Raw genomic sequence first — 19,585 nt, 5'->3', positions numbered from 1 at the left:
TTTGCTCTGCCCAGTGATTTCCTTAAGATTTCTTTTGGGGATTTGGTTGCATGCTGGGTAGAGTTCTAAAGTGGCATTGTGGTATAGAGGGATAAAGTGATAATGCCCTGACAATAATCAATGGGTTTAATTAACTGGAGAAGTCTGCTTAGGGCGATGAGAGTGAGTAGCTGATACTGGCTGGCCTATCCCAGCTGAAGGCTTATTGGAAGGTCTGTTGACATAACTGTCACCTAGTGGAGACCAAGCAAACTGCAGCCTTTTGACTGGGTGTGTGCTTGGTTTCCCAACTGGTGCAGTAATGCTGTAGCCAAGATAGAACATGTACATTTCAAAGGGCTGGTATTGAAAGCTGTTCCTCGTCACACTCGTGGACAGTGAAGAGGAAAGTGCTTAAGGTCATTCAAGCAACCTCAAGGACATGCCCTGCAGTTCCATTAGATTTTTGTTCAACTTTAACGGTCCTGATTTTGGAAGGGGGGTGTGAAGCCAGTCCTGACTGTAGGTAATGAAGCTATCCAGTTAGATAAGGCTCATGGTTTGGGCACTCTCGGGGGGGGTCAATCCAGGTTTCTGACAACCTATGAGGCAGCCTGTGTCTGGTCCTTGAACCTTACTATATTTTGAAGCCAGTCCTATTTTCAACTCCTTTCTCTTCCCTGAAGTCTGGGAAGTAGACCTCGATTCATGCCCTACTCCCTTCCCATATGGAACCCATCCTGTCCCTTTCCTCTATGAAGATGGATGCAGACTATTCATTCAGTACATCTTTTTGTTCCATGCCGTAACTCATCTCCCTTGCTCCTTCCATTCCTTACTGTCTCTGTGGACCAGGTCTGTCCTTATCTTCCTTTTAGGATGCCTAAAACTGATTCCCTCCAGCACAGCTCTCTTGAGTGTGTAATTTTTAACTCCCAGTGGGTGTGGCTTGAGCCTTTAAAAGAAATGAAGTTAATCACCTTGCAGTTCAAACAAATAGTCATACCTCTGGAACCATAAATGTTACTAGAACACTGTAAATAGCAAACTGTTCTGTGTAAGTTAATCCTTTATGTGGCATTCATCCAGTTGAATGCTTTAAACTGGATTTTATAAGCCAAAGCAAGAGCAGTGAATATTAATTTTGTAATGTTGTATAAACTGCTTATGATATCTCCGTAACTATTCAAGTAAGACGCATACTGCCAGCAGGATTTTCTACATACAGCTGACAGCTTTCATATGAGAATATGCAGTTCTTTCTGTGTTACCTGTATGTTGAGATATTGAGAAATATGAAAAGTATTCCAAATAGTATAAAACTAATGTTCATCTCTTTAGCTGTATTAGACAGTCAATTATCAGTACAGTTTGCCATAATGTATGCTTTAAGGTGAAAGTTTCTAATACCTTGTATGTAGCATGGTTTTGGAATTAATGCAAATATGAGTAAGCAATGTTTCTTACCTAGAGGTGTAAGTAGGAGTTAACTGCAGAAACACCTGGAGGCGCACTCTGCTGTAATGAGAAAATCTTATTTCCTTTCTTAATCCATTTCCTCTGTCAACCTTTTGATTTGTGCCTTTACCACCTTTGTTTACCCTTTGCTCGCCTCCTAGTAATGTGCTTCTTCCACTTCTCACCTCTTGTATGTCATCTCTTTTGGCATAATCATTAGCCTCACTCTCCTGTGTAGCTCCATTGGCCTTAATTTTTCCCTTCTTCCTCATACCCATGTTTACAATCCTGAGTACTCTATTCCTCAGCTTTACACTTAGATTTCCCTGCATCTCCTTAAAACTCCTGTGTGTCCCTCTCCTAGGTTAGCATGATCCACCCTTGTGAAACTTTACTTTTCATCCTTCTGTTCCACTGTAAGCCAGAGTTGCATGGTGTGGATGGTTTGGTTTATTACTGGTGACTTATCTGTGCATCCCTGATCCCTGTCTTGTTTAATATCCAATATTTTTTCCCATATGGTTGCTGGAGGATTGTTGTAGAAAGAATACCGTAAGACCTCAATCGACCCAAAACTCAGGATTTCCATTCTTCTGTAGGAAAACTCAGGTTCCTAAGTTGTAATTCTCTCTAGAGAGTGATTCATCTGCGCACCCCCCCTCCTCCTCCTGCCTTAAGTGTAAGGGTACTTTACCATAGCTTGGACTCTTTTTACCCCGTTTTATGAAGTGGTGGTTTCCTTCTTTAACTTCAGATCTGATGTTTCAATATGTAGATGATAAATTTCATTCCTTCGTCTTCCCTCATCTCTCACTTTTATAAATGACCTTTACCTAGTAATGTACCACCCATATGTTACATACCCATGTTCCTGTAATACTACTAATGTCCATCTTCCCTCCTGTTGCATTGCTTGTGTTACATAACTCTGTCCAATCTTACTCAGAATCTTGTTTGCTTAATCTGGTGTATTCTTTCTCCGTGTTCTCCACTACCTTGTACCAGAGTGTCTGCCATTCTGTTCTGCTTCAGAGACATTCCTTTCCCTTTTGACTTAAAGGTATGGATACAAACCTTTCTAAACTTGCTTGGGTGGTAATTTTCCATCTTGGTAAGAAGAAATCTGTCCCTGACATAATTGGTATCACTTCTGTTCACAAGAATTGCCATATGCTGAATTTTTTAAGATTTTTTTACCTTTCTGCCAGCCAACAATGCAGACTTCCCCAACTAGGCCTTGCCTCTAAATCCCCTTACACTGGGTATCTTCACCATTAGTGTAGGGGAGAGAGCTGTCCAGTGGGACTGCCTGTCAGTGGTATTTGTGCATTTGACTGCATCAAAGGAATATCAGATGTCCCTAACTGGTACTTTCACCTGCATCAGCGTAGGGGCCACAACACTTGGTGCGTACTGCATTGCACATGCAATCAGGGCTGCTGCGAAAGCAGCTTGATGGCTAAAAGCCCCCCCCCCCCCATGGTTGCCCCTGTGTGGTAGTGCTTTTTCTCTGAGGGACTGTGGCATTAGATAACCCCCCCCCCCCCCCACAATGGACACATCCATGCTTCCCCCACCAGTTCCAGTAGACACCCAAGCCACTAACTGAATGATTATCTGTCTTGTAGTCTCTGCTTTATTCCCCTACACCAGCAGAGCTGTCTGCAGGTGCTAGTTTCAGTGTATTTCACAGCAGTTATTTTTCCATATATGGGCCATCTGAATATGACAGTCTGATACTTTATCATTTGTGAATTTTGATTAAAATTACTAAGGAATTTTTGTCCACAAGCACAAATCCTTGTGCTATGAAGTCTTAGTAGCTTTGGTGGAAGACCAGGCAAATGAGTCAGTGCTGCAGTGAACTGAAACATGTTCTAGATCATTCACTTGCATTTCTTCAGTATGTTAACGGAATTGTTTGTGGCTTTGTTTTGATGCTGAAAAATATTAATTGAGTTAAGCAAGTGTTAACTAATACTGAGTGCTCCTTTGTAATGTGAAACTAACTGACTCTTAGGAGTTTTATATTATCCTATTAACCTATTAACCTGTTAATAAAGGGGCAGTAATGAAATGTTGCTGTTACTGCAGTTTCTTATATATTGCTGTACATGCTTACAGAACTGTTTCACACTGACTATGATTATGCCCCCCCGGAGGAAACAATTGTCATAGCAATAAAGACACTATAACTTCTGTCAGCCTTTGAGCATGTAATTTCTACCCATCTGATTAGTTCTCCCCCTTCTAAGGAATCATCACTGTAAGCAGTCCCGTACTAAGTCATGGGCTCATGGTAGATTTCCCCTGAGACTGCTATGCAGTATTTCCAGTCTCCAGTAATCCGAACGTATTAAACACACACTGCATTGTGGGTGCCTCAACCTCTTGTTGTACCTCCTGAAATAAACTGGACTAGCGAAAGAAAAATGCTCTTGGCCATATATGATTGCTATTTTTTTTGTGCTTTAATAGTTAATAGTTGCTGATAGTTGCTGATGGTCAGTTCTCAGTTCTGCAGTTTACAGGAAAAACAATCTGCAGCAATCGGTCAGATTTGTTATTTCACAATACATGAATGCTAAAACAAGTGGAAAGTGACGTGTTCACAAAGTCAGCGGTACTTTTGTAACCGGCTTACCCATTTCATTTGGTTATTATATTTATTTTATTCTTCTTTGACTGGGTTAGTACCATTAGATTAACGGCCTCTCTTTAGTGGAGTCCCAAGATATTGTATTAGGAGAATTTTTGGCCAGAGCACTGGAGAATTCCCATACTCTTATTGATAGGTGCCATGGGGTGTTTTACTTCCAACTAATCTACCATCAAGTCAAGCAGATGGGGCCTCAGTCCAACATCTCCTGTAAAGGAAGGCATACTCTGGTGTACAGCACCCCCTTGGGTGGATTGCTGACACTGCAATATAGTATACCTGGTGTGGAAGTAGAGCCTACAACCTTCTGCACCAAAGCTGTGTGCGTTGCATGTTGCTTTGCTGATGCTGTGTAATGCTGCTTGTTTAAAGATTATTTATTTTACATTTATTGACCGGGATAGTCCGACTGGATACATGTCCATTTTTAGCGGAGGCCAGGGGAGAAAAGCTCCAAGGTAGTAATACACATTGAACATTTAGTAAATGCTAGTTTCAAGCTGATTACAGTCGCAATACCAGCATTTAGCACACACAGTACTTATTATAAAACACTTTACAAAACATAACATTATTTTCAAAGTTAAACATACATAACATTACGTTCAGGTTTAAGACACACTGAGCAGCAGTTATACAATTTACCCTTCTTGAAATGGAGTGGTAGAAAAAAGTTAGAAGTAGTTGAGGGTAAGGCACTTAAGAAATAGAGAGGTTACTAGTCTGGGTTAGTGCAAGGATATAACCAATGAGTTTTGAAGTATTTATAGAGTTTGTTTTTGAATTAAGTTAGTGAGGGTTCTAGGGTCAAGTCAGCTGGGAGTCTGTTCCATATTTTTCCAACAGAGTCCCCAGCTGAGTAGTTGGATTTGTATGTTTGAACTAGGAGTCTAGTGGATGATTGCAGTGGCTGGGTGCTGGTGCAAGGTCTGATAATACTTCTTAGTGCAGGTGTATTTTCTGGTTGGTAAAGGACTTTGTGCCACTATTAGCTGGTTGAACTGCAGTAGGCTTGGCATTTCAAGCCATCCTAGGAGATTTAGGTTGTGACAGTGGTGTGTCCGGTAGGCTGTGCCAGTGGCAAATCTGGCAGTATGGTTATAGCAGGATGACAGTTTATTAAGATCGGTTTTGTTTAAGTTTGAGAATGGAGGTGAGTCATAGAGAAGAGTTGATAGCAGATGGGAACGGGCAATTGCAGTTCTAGCAAGTGGGGTAAGGAAAGGTTTGATTCTGTAAAGAGAACCACGTTTTTTATTAATGGTTTTGATAGGTTGTTATCAACTATGGCACCCAGTAGTTTAATTTGGGCTTCTGGGGAGATGATAGTGCCATTGTTAGCAGTTATGTTGAAGGCTGGCAGGGGGGTCCTGCATGTGGGGGAGAAGAGGAGCAACTTAGTTTTGTTGGGGTTTAGGATTAGATGTTAATTGGAGAGCCATATTTCCATTGTACTGAAGGTAATTTGGGTTAGTGTGAATAAAGTAGCTGGTGAGGTATCGGAACAAATCAAGGTGGAGTCATCTGCATATTGAATGCAGGTAGCATCTGGGATGACTGAATGAATGTCGTTGATAAAGATGGAGAAAAGGGGGACTCCTAATGTGATGGTTGGGCGAGTTGATAGCTTGTCCTGCCATAGGACTGCCTGTTGCTTGCCCTGCAGGTAGGATTGAAACAATTGGAGTGCATGGTTGTTTAAGGAGAAGGCCTTCAAGGTATATATAAGCATTTTGTGGTCAACCATCTCAAAAGCCTTGGATAGATCTAGAAAGAGTGCGGAGGATAGTTTATTATTGCTGTTGGGGTTAATTACATTGGAGAAAGAGAGGAGGGCAGAAGTAGTACTGTGGAGTGGCTTAAAGCCATGCTGAAAGTTGGACAACAGCTTGTTCTGTATGAGGTAGTGCATGAGCTGTATGTGTACATACTTCTCCATAATTTTAGCTAGAGGTGACAGAATAAGTATGGGTCTAAAGTTTGACAGTTCAGTGGAACTACCTCCTTTATGTAGAGGTATGACATGGGAGATTTTCCATATAGTGGGTACAGTAGCTTCAGATACAGCTCCGTTAAAGATCGAGATTGGGTAAGCTATGGTATCAGCAGCCTTTTGCAGATAGTCTGCTGGGAGGAGGTCAGCAGCCAGGGTGGTGGGTCTTAGTTTCTTAAGTATGGCATGAATAAGTTGAGTTGGAACGTAAAGTATATTTGGGTACTGGGTGTGGCTACATTAGAATTGGAGCCATGGGAAGAGAGTTGGCTGGCAAGAGACTGGATAGTCTCTGAAGAAGCTGTTGAAGTTATTAGCAATGTCTACTGGGGATTTTTGTTGGGAAGCTGAGGGGGGTGGAGTGGTGGTTTGGCCTAGGTGAGGTAGTTTTATTCCTGCCCAGAACTTTTGAGGTTTGTTTCGGTGTTTTTGCAGCAGCTGGTGGGTAACTGTGGTTCTTTTTGTCTAAGGTTATGGATTTTTTGGTGTCATTCCTTAGCTGTCTGAATCTTAGTTGATCAAGTAGGGGTTTTGTTTTTTGGTAGGTGGCCCATGCTTTGTTTCTGAGTGAAATTTTGGTTTTGGTATCTTTAGAAAGCCACGGTGCAATATTAACTTTGGTTCTAATAGAGCGACTGGGAGCATGGGAGTTAAGAATAGCAAGGATTTTGGTGTTAAAGTATGCTACTGCTTCTTCAAGGGGGAGACTTTTTAGTACTGACCAGTTGCATGCCTTAAGTTAATTTTGAAACTTGATGAGAATAAAATTCTTGTTAGTGTTCTAAATTTGGGTTGGTAGGAGCAGTCTATTTTGAGCTTGGTTACATAGGTGAGACACTGGTCACTTAGGTCATCAGGCAAAAAGTGTCTGATTTATAAGATTGAAGATGAGTATTGACGAGTATCCAGTCTAGGGTACTTTCCTTGTTATTGAGTTTTCCTGTCATTTTGCACTAACTCAGAGCATATCTGGGAGTTGCCTTCCAGGTTTCTGACTTAACTAAAGAAGGCCTTGTGATTATCTTTAGTGTCTTGTGCTATTTTTCTTTCAAAGCTGGCCTTAGAAGATTTTGAGGGATCATAGTTTCTTGCTAGTACTGATCAGTGATGCCTTCCCTTTTTGGGATTTTGCTCTGTCCTGTAGTAGCTTTCTCCTTCTGTTGTATAGCTTATTTATGGCTGGGGTCCACCAGACAGGTCTCCTGCCTTTGGAGGAGTGAGTCTTGGTTTTATTTGGGATAGCATGCTCCATGCATTCCTGTAGGTGTCCATAGAATGCTTTTGTAATGGATTCTGCATTTTGGACCGTATTGTCCACTGGCTTGGGGGCTTTGAAGGATTCCACCTCAGTTTTTAGAAGTGTGAAGTTTGCTTTTGAGAAGTTCTTCACAGTGGTTTTCTTGGCTAGGGCTGGGGACGTTATATGGATGTCCAGTGAGATTTGTTTATGGTCTGATCTTACCAATGAGGGGTATACCTCTGGTGTGAAACAGGCACCCCATGTTGGTGATGACCAGGTCCAGTATGTTTTCCCCTCTTGGAGTGGTGACCAGTTGTTCCATAGCATTTGAGTTTATAAATTCTAGGAACCGTTGGGCGAGGGTGTTTGGGCTTGTAATTTTCCCAATCAGTGTTTGGGTAGTTGAAGTCACCCAATATAATAGTGTTTGGAGAGACCTTCATATTCTCCAGTGTTCTCAGGAAAGCTGAGTGAGGTTTCTGTGTTTGGGAGGGTGGTCTGTAGCAGGCTACAAACTGGAAGGCAGTTTTGCCCACTGTTGTTTGCACATGGATGGTCTCCGAAGCTTCGTGCAGTGCCACTAGCCTGGAGGTGTTGGGTATCTTTGATAAATATGGATACTCCCCCCTCCTTTTGTGGTTCGGTCCGAGTTTTTGGGCCGGAAAGCATGGTATGAAGTATAGCCTGGTAGTGCTGGGGTGCTCTCAGGAGCCTTGAATCAGGTTTCTGTTACTGCACAGATATCGATATTCTCTATACTGAGGAGAGTCTCAAGTGCATACATCTTGAGGTTTAGACTTCTGGCGTTGAGCAGCATTACCCTTAGTTTTTTTTTTCTTTGTGTTGTCTATGGGGCTTTGTGTTGTCTGGGGGTGGGTTTGTCTTTTGAGCATTGCCTGAAAAAGGTACTATGAGGGAGGTAAGAGCCTTAGCCAGTATTCGAAAACCCAGGGGTGACTGCAAGCCGTCCCTAGCGAAGCAATGTGGCTTGTCGAACATGTCATCCCAGGCTGACAGACACTGGATCCCCTTTGAATGATGCCAATACTTTAGCCAGTTGTTAAAATTGATCATTTTGTCTTTATACTGTGGCATCATTCTTGGTGAGTGCAAGATGCTACCCAATGTCAGGGTCATACCGGCCTGGGCTACATGATCAAAGAGCTTCTGTGCGTCTTTTTTCATGTAGTCCAGGGAGGTACGTCTCAGGTCATTCATACCAGCATGGACAATGACTGAGTCATACTTGTACTTGCTTTGCAGTGACCCGAGTGCTTGTGTTATGTGGCAGATCCTGGCACCCGACAGGCAGCTTACAGTGATCTTCTCCTTGCTCAGCCTAGTGAGTGGGGACGTCAGTGTGTCTGACAATAGTCACCTATTACAAGTGTATTAGGTGTGTTGTTTAGCCTTAAGGGCTGTGACTGTGTGGCACACTTGACTGTGAGCTATGTGCTACGTGGATATTGTTTCGTGGTAGGTGTTGCTTGGATGTCTGATTTGGAGGTCTCTGCTGCTTAGGCAGATTTTTATTTAGAGCCTCAGAGTGTGTGTGTGTGTGTGTGTGTGTGTGTGTGTGTGTGTGTGTGTGTGTGTGTGTGTGTGTGTGTGTGTGTGTGTGTGTGTGTGTGTGTGTGTGTGTGTGTGTGTGTGTGTGTGTGTGTGTGTGTGTGTGTGTGTGTGTGTGTGTGTGTGGTTTGCTGATGCGATAGGTCTATGTGAGACTGGATTTGTGGTGTGTGTGTGGTTACCTTCTCCTCCTGACAGGCTGTGCCAGTACTGGGTTGAGAGAGCTTAGCCTCCAGTTTGGCTATATAATTGCATCTCTCACATATATTTGAGCTTGTTGGGAGGAGGAGAGGGTGGTCTGTATACATAAGGCAGTTGTAACATTGCCTCAAGATTCCCAGATTCACCAGTTGGACTGGAGAGTAAACTCAAAACTGACCTTTGGACATGCCTGAATAATGTAGGGAACTACGTATTGACTGATCAGAAAGAACCAATAGGGAGCAAGTGCTTTGAAGGAGTATAAGAGGAAGTAGTGCTTTAGTTTGTGTTTACCTGTGAGATTACTTGTACAAGCAAGTGCAGGGCTTTAGAATGAGAATAGAGTGCTTAATTTGAGATTTAGAGCAGTTCTAAGGGAAAAAGTGAAGAGTAGACTTTGCAGCCGGGAATAGTTTAAACTTGTTTAAGCGGTGCTGCCCGACGCTGCTCTGTGCACAACACCGCGCTAAGAGGGTTGCAGGGTTTTAAGAGATGGAGATCAAGGAGTTTAGAATTGACCCAAAATGGCCAGTAAAACTACAGCTTCTAGGCAGTAACCACTCCTACAGGGACAGGCAGGCTGTTCAGTGTTAACCACTGCCACTGGTGAACACAGAGACTTCCCTTTAGCCCAAACAAGCACTAGCCTCCAAGAAACTTACAAACAGTTCATAACAGCAAATCTGTAACTGAACTTTCTTAAATTTCAGAAAGTGGGGAAAAAAGCAAGATTTTTTTTTTCTTTTTTGTTTTAGTTTAAAGGTAGCAGAAATGCACAAGTAGCAAAATAATCACAACAGTGCAATAAATGACCCCACACTTGAGTGCTAGGCTAAAGTCAGGTAAAATGCAGTTTTTAAGAGAAAAAAACTATTTTAAATTGTGCAACACAGGAAATGCAGTAATTGGGCTCTAGATGTGTTCTAAATATCGTTTCTAATACAGATATAAACTTTAGCTAGCTGGAAAATGCCGAAAAGTAGGCGGCAAAGCAGTAATTCTTAACAAAAAAAGAAGAAAATACTTAAAATCTCAAAGGTGGCTCCTTTCTCCTCTCAGCGTTTTCTCCCCTTGGTAGGTGCTTCAGCAACAACTAACAAGCCTGGAAAGACCAGTACTTGTAAATCTTGGATTCATAGCTTAGTGAAAGGACTCGACGCTCTTGTTCTGTACTCTTTACAGACATTCTTCTCTGAATGGCCTGTAGTTAATGTCCATGTGTTGGATAGTACAAGTTGTTGGCATGTGCACTTCACTAAGGTATGTCCTGTTCAGTAGGGGACTATTTTTTTATTGCCCTTTTGTAAGGGACCAAGTCTGAGATCCACTTGTCCACCAAGTGCACATCTTGTGGAGGGGTTGCAAATCCCTACACCCGTACCTTTTATGCATAGTGTCTGGTCTAAGATCACATAGCCTTAGGATGTGTATATGCTTCTGATATGGCAAAAAAAAAAATTCACATTTACTTAAGCAGTGGGTATGTGGGTCATGCAGTACCCCCCCCCCTCAAAAAAAAAAAAAAAATAGGAAATACACCCCGGGGATCAAGTCTGTGTGTCTGCTCGACAGTGGCACAGGAAAATAACTTTCTTGGGTGGAGTAAGCTATGGAATCTTGCTGGCTAGGCTTACGTAGGCCCTTGGCCTAATACCTACCTATGAACCTATGTTGGCTTGTTCATCTCTTCTGACCATTACATTATTTGTTTGAGAAAACAAAAATCTATATGACTGGATGGAGCCATTTCCTAAGGTCATGTTCAGTGCTTTATATTAGGCTGTGCGTGTTAAATTAAAAATCAGGCAGATTTAAGTTTCAGCCTAGTGTAGTATTTTTTATACTACATTGTGAAGGTAGGCAGCATATTTTGCAGTGTTTTCACTCTGTGACCAAATGTGTTTTCATGGATTTGAGTAATAATTCTGGTGTTACAAAGCTCTGAAAGTTGCATATTGGTTTGTGAAGCAACTAGACGTGGAAAAACTGAAAAGGTTACATTTGCCAAAATACCAGCACAGGGCGGCCACGGTGGTGCAGTGGGTTAGCATTGTCGCCTCACAGCAAGAGGTTCTCCTTTTCGATTCTCTGCTGTGGTGCCTTCTGTGTGGATTCTGCATGTCCTCCCTGTGGTTGTGTGTGTTTCCTCCGGGTGCTCCGATTTCCTCCCACATCCCAAATACATGCTGCAGGTGGTTGGATACTCTAAATTGGCCCTAGGTGTGAGTGCCTTCTGTGGAAGTTTGGGCGTCGGTTGGCAACTCAACACTGTAAAACTCCACTGCCAATCATGAGCAGACAGGTAATTCGCTGTGGTGACCCCTAACCGGGAAAATGCCGAAAGATGATCATGACTTCTGTTGTGTTGTTTTTAGGAGACCTTTTCAAAATGCTTATGCTGTGACCCTCATTCCTGATATATGGTGGAGAGATGAATGTTTGCCTAAAAGTTTATTTTACTCCCAGAGTATTGTGTGAAGAATTAATAATGTTCATGCATGGAGAATTTTTTTTTTTATAATCTCATGCCTAACATTTGATGCTGAAAAGGCAAACACCTAACGGGAGCAGCCGGAAGAAGAAGAAATGTGTGATTACCCTGATTAAATAATTAGATAACTAGATGGTCATAGCATGTTAGCATTAAAAACCATATGGTCCGTCAACAGAGGAACGTGTTGTTTTTCAGAATAGAAGCTTTTCAGATAGTAGATTCCATAGTGTTAGTGGTGATTGCTTTTAGATATGCTTATCTTTAAGATGAGAGACACTAGCTGTGTACATACATATACCCATAAATAGATCTGAAACTCTGCAAGTCTAAGAAAATCAAGACTATACATCTGTGGGCCAAAATCCTATTACTATGCCTACATTGTGGCAGTTGAGTGTGCCCCTCTCATCTGCTCAGAAATTTGCAGATCATCCCTGATTTTTTGCCGTGTATCTTGTAAAATGTTGGTAGTCACGGAGTATTCCAGTCAGTGAGTAATGCCAGACATTGAAGTGTTTTAGAGAGTCTTATTTCTTGCTTTCATGTCATCTGTTGGATAAGAGAGTGTTTGAACATGGATACTTGAGTGTTTATAATCAGTAGCTGGGTGTGCGTGAATAGGGAGTCACTTTGGGAGGTACAGCTTTCTCTGAAGTGCTTGATACTGTAAGTATTGCCAGGTACACCAGTGGGATATGCATGTGGATAGATTTTCTGTGACCTGGTGTGTGCAGGTCTAAATATGGGGAAGTTTGTTTAGCGATGTGAGTTTGCAAGCACTTGTGTAATTTATTTTTTGACTGTGTGATCGATAGACTGGTGTTGGGCGAGTGACAAGAAGCATGTGTAGGCTGTAAGGGTAGTACCGTGCGGCATGTACTACAGTGAGTGATCAGTTGTGTGCAGCAGGGGCTGTGGTAGGTTTCCACTAGTGAAGTATGTTTACATTGTACATGTCTTCACATGTAGAAGTTGAGGATGGAATTAATGCTTGGAATTGTTTAAACTGCATGTCAGGTGCATTTGCTATGGGCTGTATGGAAAGTATCCGAGGTAGGTGTGTGTGGTGTGAGATGAGATTTTGTGCAGTTGAGTCCTGAGCAGTGCTTGTCCTAAGATAAGAGCAATCTGTATGAGTTGATTATATAACCTTAATAGAAATGTTTGTTTTGTGATTTCTAGGCATGTGGATATTGAAAAATATTTTTTTTTGGGGGGGGGGGGGGTGTATGCATATGCATGCACTTGATGTGATGTGTATCTTTTCAGTTACCAGGTTAGCGAGTGAATGTTGCATCTGTTTTTGTAATTTTTTTTTTACAAGTATGTCACTGAGTAATTTATCACTATAATGGGCCACGTCTTTAATTTACCGCATGCCAGCTGCTTCATTAGAATCCACAAATGCTTTATAATCTACAAGCTTCTTGCTTATACTTTTCTGGATTTATACACTACCTAATTACCTACAGATTCTTCTTATGTATACCTTCCAGGTGTGTTGTAACCCACCTTGCATACAACTGCCAAATCCTAGGTGTGGTCCCAAAGACAAGGAATGCCTTGATCTAAGACTTCTTTCTGAGTTGTATAGCAAAAGAATGAAACGTTAAGCTCTGCTCAGCCTTGTATTCACTTGCTGTTAAAATTCCTGTTATCTTACTTGTAAGATAATGGATATTAACAAGTCTGTACTTAAGTGACAACACTGGTATGATGTCATCTTCCTAAGGATTAGTCAGTTGAGTCAGGAACGAAATGTACTAGATACCCTCTCATTATTAAGTGAGTGAGTAAGCAACAAAACCCTCTCACAATAAGTTTATTTTGTAACTAGAGGCTCTGTAAATTGGAGCGGTATTCGTGAATCACTCCTGCATGGTAGCAAATACAGGAAGTAGAGCAAATTACAAAAAAAAAAAAAGGAAGAAATTGTCATGCAATGCCATTTCATTATAGGACAGAAGAACCATGTGGTTGCGGCAAGAAAGGATTATAACATTGCATTTTCGCCCAGTTGGTAGTTATAAAACTTAGAACCATCCTTCTCCGGGCAGTTGATTCATTTTGACCACTTCAGCTTGATCAGTCATACTGCTTTCCAAGTTTGTTGTGTTTTTTATTATTCAGTTGCAGTTGCGTAATAGAAAACCTCAGTCTTTTTGCACACATTTTTTTCGTTCTTTAAATTCTCAGATTTTCCTTTACAACTTGTCACAGCATCCTGTATTTAATGTGGGAGATGGTAAAAGCTTTTGTCACTGTACATTGGTCACAGGTAACTGAGCAGTATGGTCAGAAATGAAAAAGAATCTTAACTTTGCCAGAAACTAGAGTGATTTGGAACCAGTAACATGCAACTGAAGTAATGTGAGGTTTCACAGCATTAAAATATTATCGTGACAGTTTCTATCTAGAATATGAAAAGGACCATAAATGTTTAAAAACTTACAGTAAATGAAACTCCAATGACTGTTTCCATGTTGACACAGAGACGCTATTGATGCTGAATAATTGTATTCTAAGTGGAGTGACAGTACTGAAAGAAAAGGAAGGCTATTATGGTGCTATGTTATGGGGAGTCAAAATATGGTCAAAAGAACACTTGTCAGTTTTTGTTGATGGTTGTCTTTTAATTGCATACCACCTGTTCTGTAATGACAAAACTCTTGCCAAAGTACCTCTGCAAGCACCTTACCTGAGAGACGAACTGACTTTTGACACTTCACCATTTAGAACTTAGCAGTAGTGAAAAACAAGTGCAGACGTTGCACTTTTCTTATTACGCACCACCGTCTGCTAGTGTTCATATTCTTCAACCTCCTCGGTAATCACCCAGTTGCTTGTAATAAATTTTTTTTCCTGTGCACCTTCCATTATAAAGAAGCATCTCTGAACTCAGCAAGTAACAAAAAACTTTCCTTTGGATTTCCAGTGCTACTTATTTCATTGAGGTCTAGTACCGCATTCTTTGTACTTAACCTTACAAGTTTGAGCAGAAAGGCATGTTAACAGGAGGATCAAACTCAATTCACCAAGCCGAAAGCATGTGGGATAGCCTCTATATTTAAGCGCCTCCTAGAACACCCATTTAGGCTAGCTATTATAAGGTCTACAAGTTCCATTTCATACCATAAATAACTTCAGTTAAGTTTTGTTTTTATTTTTCGTCCAGTTACCCCACCTGGCTGTTCTAGACAAGGGTGTAGCATACTAGAACTGATGTCCATGAGGAGCGACCCTAATTCACTCATGCTACCATATGTCGTCAATACGTTCAATGCTTGTATGCGCACACGTTGTTGCTACCACACATACCATCCCTCTGCATAAGCAGCTCAGCATAGAGTAGTATGGTCTTGGGTAAGTGCTGCTGCAGGTGATGCACCTACATTCTTGTAGGCTTTCCCAGTGCAATAAAACAAAGCCGTTTTCTACCCCACCCTCAGAATGCCTGAGCTGGAGTCGGATGCTTCCATATGCCCCCTGCCAGGGTCCTCCATTTGTACTGCTAATGAAACCTGGATTGTCCGGAACACAAGTATGAGGCTGTTTGGGACACAAGTAGGGCTTTATTCCTGTACACCATAGGGCTGGGTAAATATTCTTTCTCAGACATTTCAGAAATGACTGCTGCTTCTGCAACTACTACTATGTATATTGGTACATCTGTCACGTTCTTATGAGTACGTACTGCTGTAATCGCAAAAAGGTAATTCTGATTTTTGTTATTGACAATCAAATGCAAGTCTGTTTAGTCTGGTTTAACAATGCCTCTTTGGCAACATAACTGCATGTCATCCATATAAAAAAATGGACACTGCCATTAAATGATCTCTTATGTTTTGACAGAATAGAAACAAGGCCGTTAGAAAACAGACATTTTGAGACTTGTCTTTGGACTTTGTGCTGACTATGTCAATGAAACAGTTGCCAAGGATGCGTTTCCATTTCAACATAAAGTGCACTTGCAGTTGCGTAATAGAAATAATAGTGGGCATGTTTTTGTTGTAGGAAAATATCCCATGTAACCCCATGATTAATAGTGAAACATCATGGAAAATGTCAGGCTGTTTTGAATGTTCATGCAAATAAAAAGTGACAAATTGGAGATGATGGTAGCATGAAATCTGTTCATGCAAATGAAACGCCTAGATGAGTATAAGGTGGTTGATACAGTCTCACTAATTTAGAGAGTCAAGATTCCTTTTGGAAAGTAACTGTTTAAAACTATTGCTTTTCTACAAATATTTAATGGTTGGCTTATTTTAAGGGTAAACGGTAATGATGATCATCTTATTTCACCATTGCAGTCCTAACAAATGGGGTTTTCCGGCTCCCGGTAGCCCTCAGTCGGCCAGAATACCAAAGGTAAGTAAAAATGACATCAGTTGCCGATGGTTGTAAAGGATGTCAGGGCGTCTGAATACAAAAGGAGGCAGCCGAGGTCACTTCCTCAGTCTTCCTTGCCACGGAGCCCGAAGCAGAAGCTTTTCATGCACGAGTGCCAATCGGCAGTTTACCTTTGTTGGTTTCCAACTACAGGAGTTGAAGTCTACTACAGCCATGTACCCCATTGGGGATCCTCTTTTCTTGCCTTAACGAATGTCAGAAAAAGTTAATTGCCTTGCCTATGGAAAGCAGATTCCCCAAAGAGATTTTCATTCCTATTGCATTATTTGTTTAGGCCTTGACCACGACGTTCCCAAGTGTGATCTCTGTGCCTCCTTTAATCCGTGTAATATCTGTCATCGGGCTAAGATTTTGGCTAGGCATTTTGGTGTTTGGCCTAGATTTGTTGGTATGGCGTCCGCCGGTCTTCAGGTTTCGGATGTTCTGAAGAAACGCAAGGATAAGGACCGCGACAAGACTCATAAAGCTAAGTCCTCGGAGGTTAAGTTGGTAGTCAGTCAGGCGGTAGCCAGTGAGACACCTTTGCTGTCCCTGCAGACTGCAGATGTACAACTGCAGGCTTTGATTGAGTCTGAGTCCCTTAGGCCTTCTGCCTCCGTTTTGCCTTCCTTCTGGTGCCAGAGCCGCTAAGATGACTCCGGTGTCAGAGGCCTCAGTTTTGCTTTCTGACAGCAAACTTCTTTCTTTAACCTCTGCTGCAACTTTGGCGGTTGCCAGGCCTCCCGAGTCCTTCAGGCTGGCAGGTAAATCTTCCATTCATAATCCTGTGAAAAGGCAGGCTCCAGCTTCTTCTCATTCCCCTCGGTCCCAAATGGTTAAAATGGCTAACGATTTGTTGACTCTCTTATTTGGGGTTCTCAGCCTCCTCCTCCTAAAACAAGTAGGGATTTTCCCCCTGAGGCTTTGTCCTGCTCAGTTTCTGATCCTTCCAGCATTTCTGATGATGAAGAGGAATTTTTTCAGTCTTTCTCCTTTTGAGGATTCAGATGCAGAGGAGTCCATCCCTTCAGCCTCTCTTCCAGAGGATTTCTCTTTTGGTGATACTTTAAATACTCAGAACATTTTAAATGGGAAGTCAGGATTATCCCCAATCCGAGAAACGGATTAGAGAGTTTTTGGATTTACCTCAGCATAAGCCTCTTGCTGTTCCCCCCATGTTGGAAGTTGTTGATGTTTTTCTGGAAAATTCCTAGTCTCGAAATTTGGTTCCTCCTGCTCCCAGGCAACCTGACAGGTACTACAGAGTCCCTGATTCTCATCGTTTTCTTTTCAGGAATCCGTTGGCAGATCAAGAGGTTATTTCTCAGGGCCCTAAAGGAGTTAAGGCCACTGTTGCCAGCAGTCCTATTTCCTCTGACAGGGAGTCTAGGAACCTAGATAGGTGGGGCAAGAAGGTTTATACCTCTTCCACCCTAGCTATTAGGGCTATCAATTGTCTTTTTCATATGCTGAAGTACCAGCAGCACACCTTGGGAGGTTGTCTAGGATAGCAAGTGTACCTCTTTTGGCAGAGAGTGAAGACATGCAGGATTTACTGAATTCCGTCAGTCTGGTTAAAAATAATTTTTTGCATTGTGGTTTTGACATTCTTGAGGCCTCCAGCAGGGCTGCGGCTATTGAATCTGTTATTACAAGGCATGCTTGGCTCAGTGAGCAGCCTCTTCCAGAACTGTCAAGGCTAAGCTTTTGGATGTACCTTTGCATAAAGACAGTCTTTTTGGCAGCAAAGCAGAGGAGGTACTAAAGAAGATGGAGGATAAGGCCAAGTCCATGCAAACTGTTAAGGCTTTTCAGCAAGTTCAACCCCCTAGCTATAGCAGGAATTACCCTTCCAAGAGTTGGACCTTTCCTGATACCAGCCGATAGAACCGTTCCAGGACTAGAGGTTACTAATCTTCTAGGGGGCGGGGCCTACCCCTCAAAGTTGTAGGCATTGGTAGGATTTCACTTCTAAAGGGGGAAGCTCCAAGCCTGCATCTCAATCAAAACACACTCAATTACTTTTTTACAACTTCTGCCTGTTCTTGCTTGCCGGGAGAGTCCTGTAGGGGGAAGGTTGGCCCTTTTTGCAGATGGCTGGGCCACTATCACAGACAAATGGGTGCTCAGAACGGTGTCCCCTAGGGCACAAGTTTCTTTCCGCACCCCAAGGGGGATTCCCTGACATCCCTCCAAACTGAAGGACAAAAGTAGAAAAACAAATTTTGTCTCTGGCTCATCTGGGAGCAATAGAATCGGTTCCTGCTCAGCAGGTAGGCCAGGGCTTTTATTCCAGGCTTTTCTTAGTTCCAAAAAAAGAAGGCACGTCCTATCCTGGATATTTCCATTCTGAACTTTTTTCTAGTAATTCCAAAGTTCAAAATGCTCACTTTGCATCAGTTGCTACCACTGCTAGAAGAGGATTCCTGGCTGGTAACCTTGGATCTCAGAGGCTTATCTGCACATTCCTATCAGGAAAAGTTGCAAGCAGTACCTTTGTTGCGGAGTGGGCGAGCAACATTACCAATTCTCAGTGCTGCCCTTTGGCTTATCTACTGCTCTGAGTCTTCAAAAAGTGCCTGGCTCCAGTCATTGCTTTTTGCAGGCAGAAGAAAATTCAGATTTACCCATACTTGGGCGACTGTCTGTCTGATTCAAGCAAGTTCTTAGGAACAGCTATTAAAGGATCTAGAATTCGTAAAGACTCTTCTCTCTTCCCTGGGTTGCACACTGTGTGGAAAAATTGAAAATGGTACCATCCAAGGAGATAACATTCCTGGAAGCGAGTCTGAACACAGCCGCCCAGATGATATATCTCACCCAGGAGAAGCAGACAGCTCTTTCAGTTTACTTCAAGGACTTGGCAAGCCTGTCCCAGCTCCCTGCAGGGAAATACCTGCAAGCTCTGGGATTCATGGCATCTTGTATTCTCATAATTCCATATGCAAGACTGCATATGAGGAAATTGCAGTGGTACCTCAAGAACATTTGGTGTCAACACACACAGGACCTGGATATGATGATTCCTCTGCTTCCATCTTTGCAGGTGGAGTTTCTATGGTGGGCAACAGCCTGTCTGCAAAAGAAAGGCATGCCTTTTCGGACACCTCTTGCCACTCAAGTTCTGACTACAGACGCATCGGACTACGGCTGGGGAGCACATCTGGATGGCAGATGCATACAGGGATGTTGGAACTCCAAGCAGATGCACCTGCACATAAATCTGAAGGAGTTGATGGCAGTTCAGCAGGCCTTACTAGCTTCCAAGCATCTTCTTTCTCCAGGAACTCTGCTTGTCAGGATAGACAACACCATGGTCATGTGGTACATCTACAAGCAGGGAGGGACTCACTCTTGCCCCCTGTGCAGGCAAAGCATGAATCTTTGGTCCATGGCAGCATCCCTGGACCTGCATCTCCTAGCTCAATTTCTTCCTGGAAGGCTCAGTGTTTTGACTGACCAGTTGAGCAGGCAAACCCTGGATCCTCACGAGTGGCAGCTGAACAGAGCAGTCATTCAATCATTCAGTGTTTGGGCACTCCTCAGGTGGATCTTTTCTTCTCCCCAGACAGCCATCTGCTAACTCTCTTTTGTACCAGA

The 19,585-nt window shown here is 42.4% G+C and overlaps 1 protein-coding gene across 1 annotated transcript in view; it reads left to right on the top strand.

Moving 5' to 3' along the window:
• PLS3 (plastin 3) overlaps positions 1 to 19,585 on the top strand; it is a 980,136-nt gene that overhangs the window by 133,930 nt on the left and 826,621 nt on the right. The gene's annotated exons all lie outside the window — the stretch shown is intronic.

Source organism: Protopterus annectens, chromosome 15.part0 (genome assembly GCF_019279795.1).
Source record: "Protopterus annectens isolate FY-2018-M chromosome 15.part0, PAN1.0, whole genome shotgun sequence".
Lineage (NCBI taxonomy): Eukaryota > Metazoa > Chordata > Ceratodontiformes > Protopteridae > Protopterus > Protopterus annectens.
This window is presented reverse-complemented; position numbering and strand designations above follow the sequence as displayed.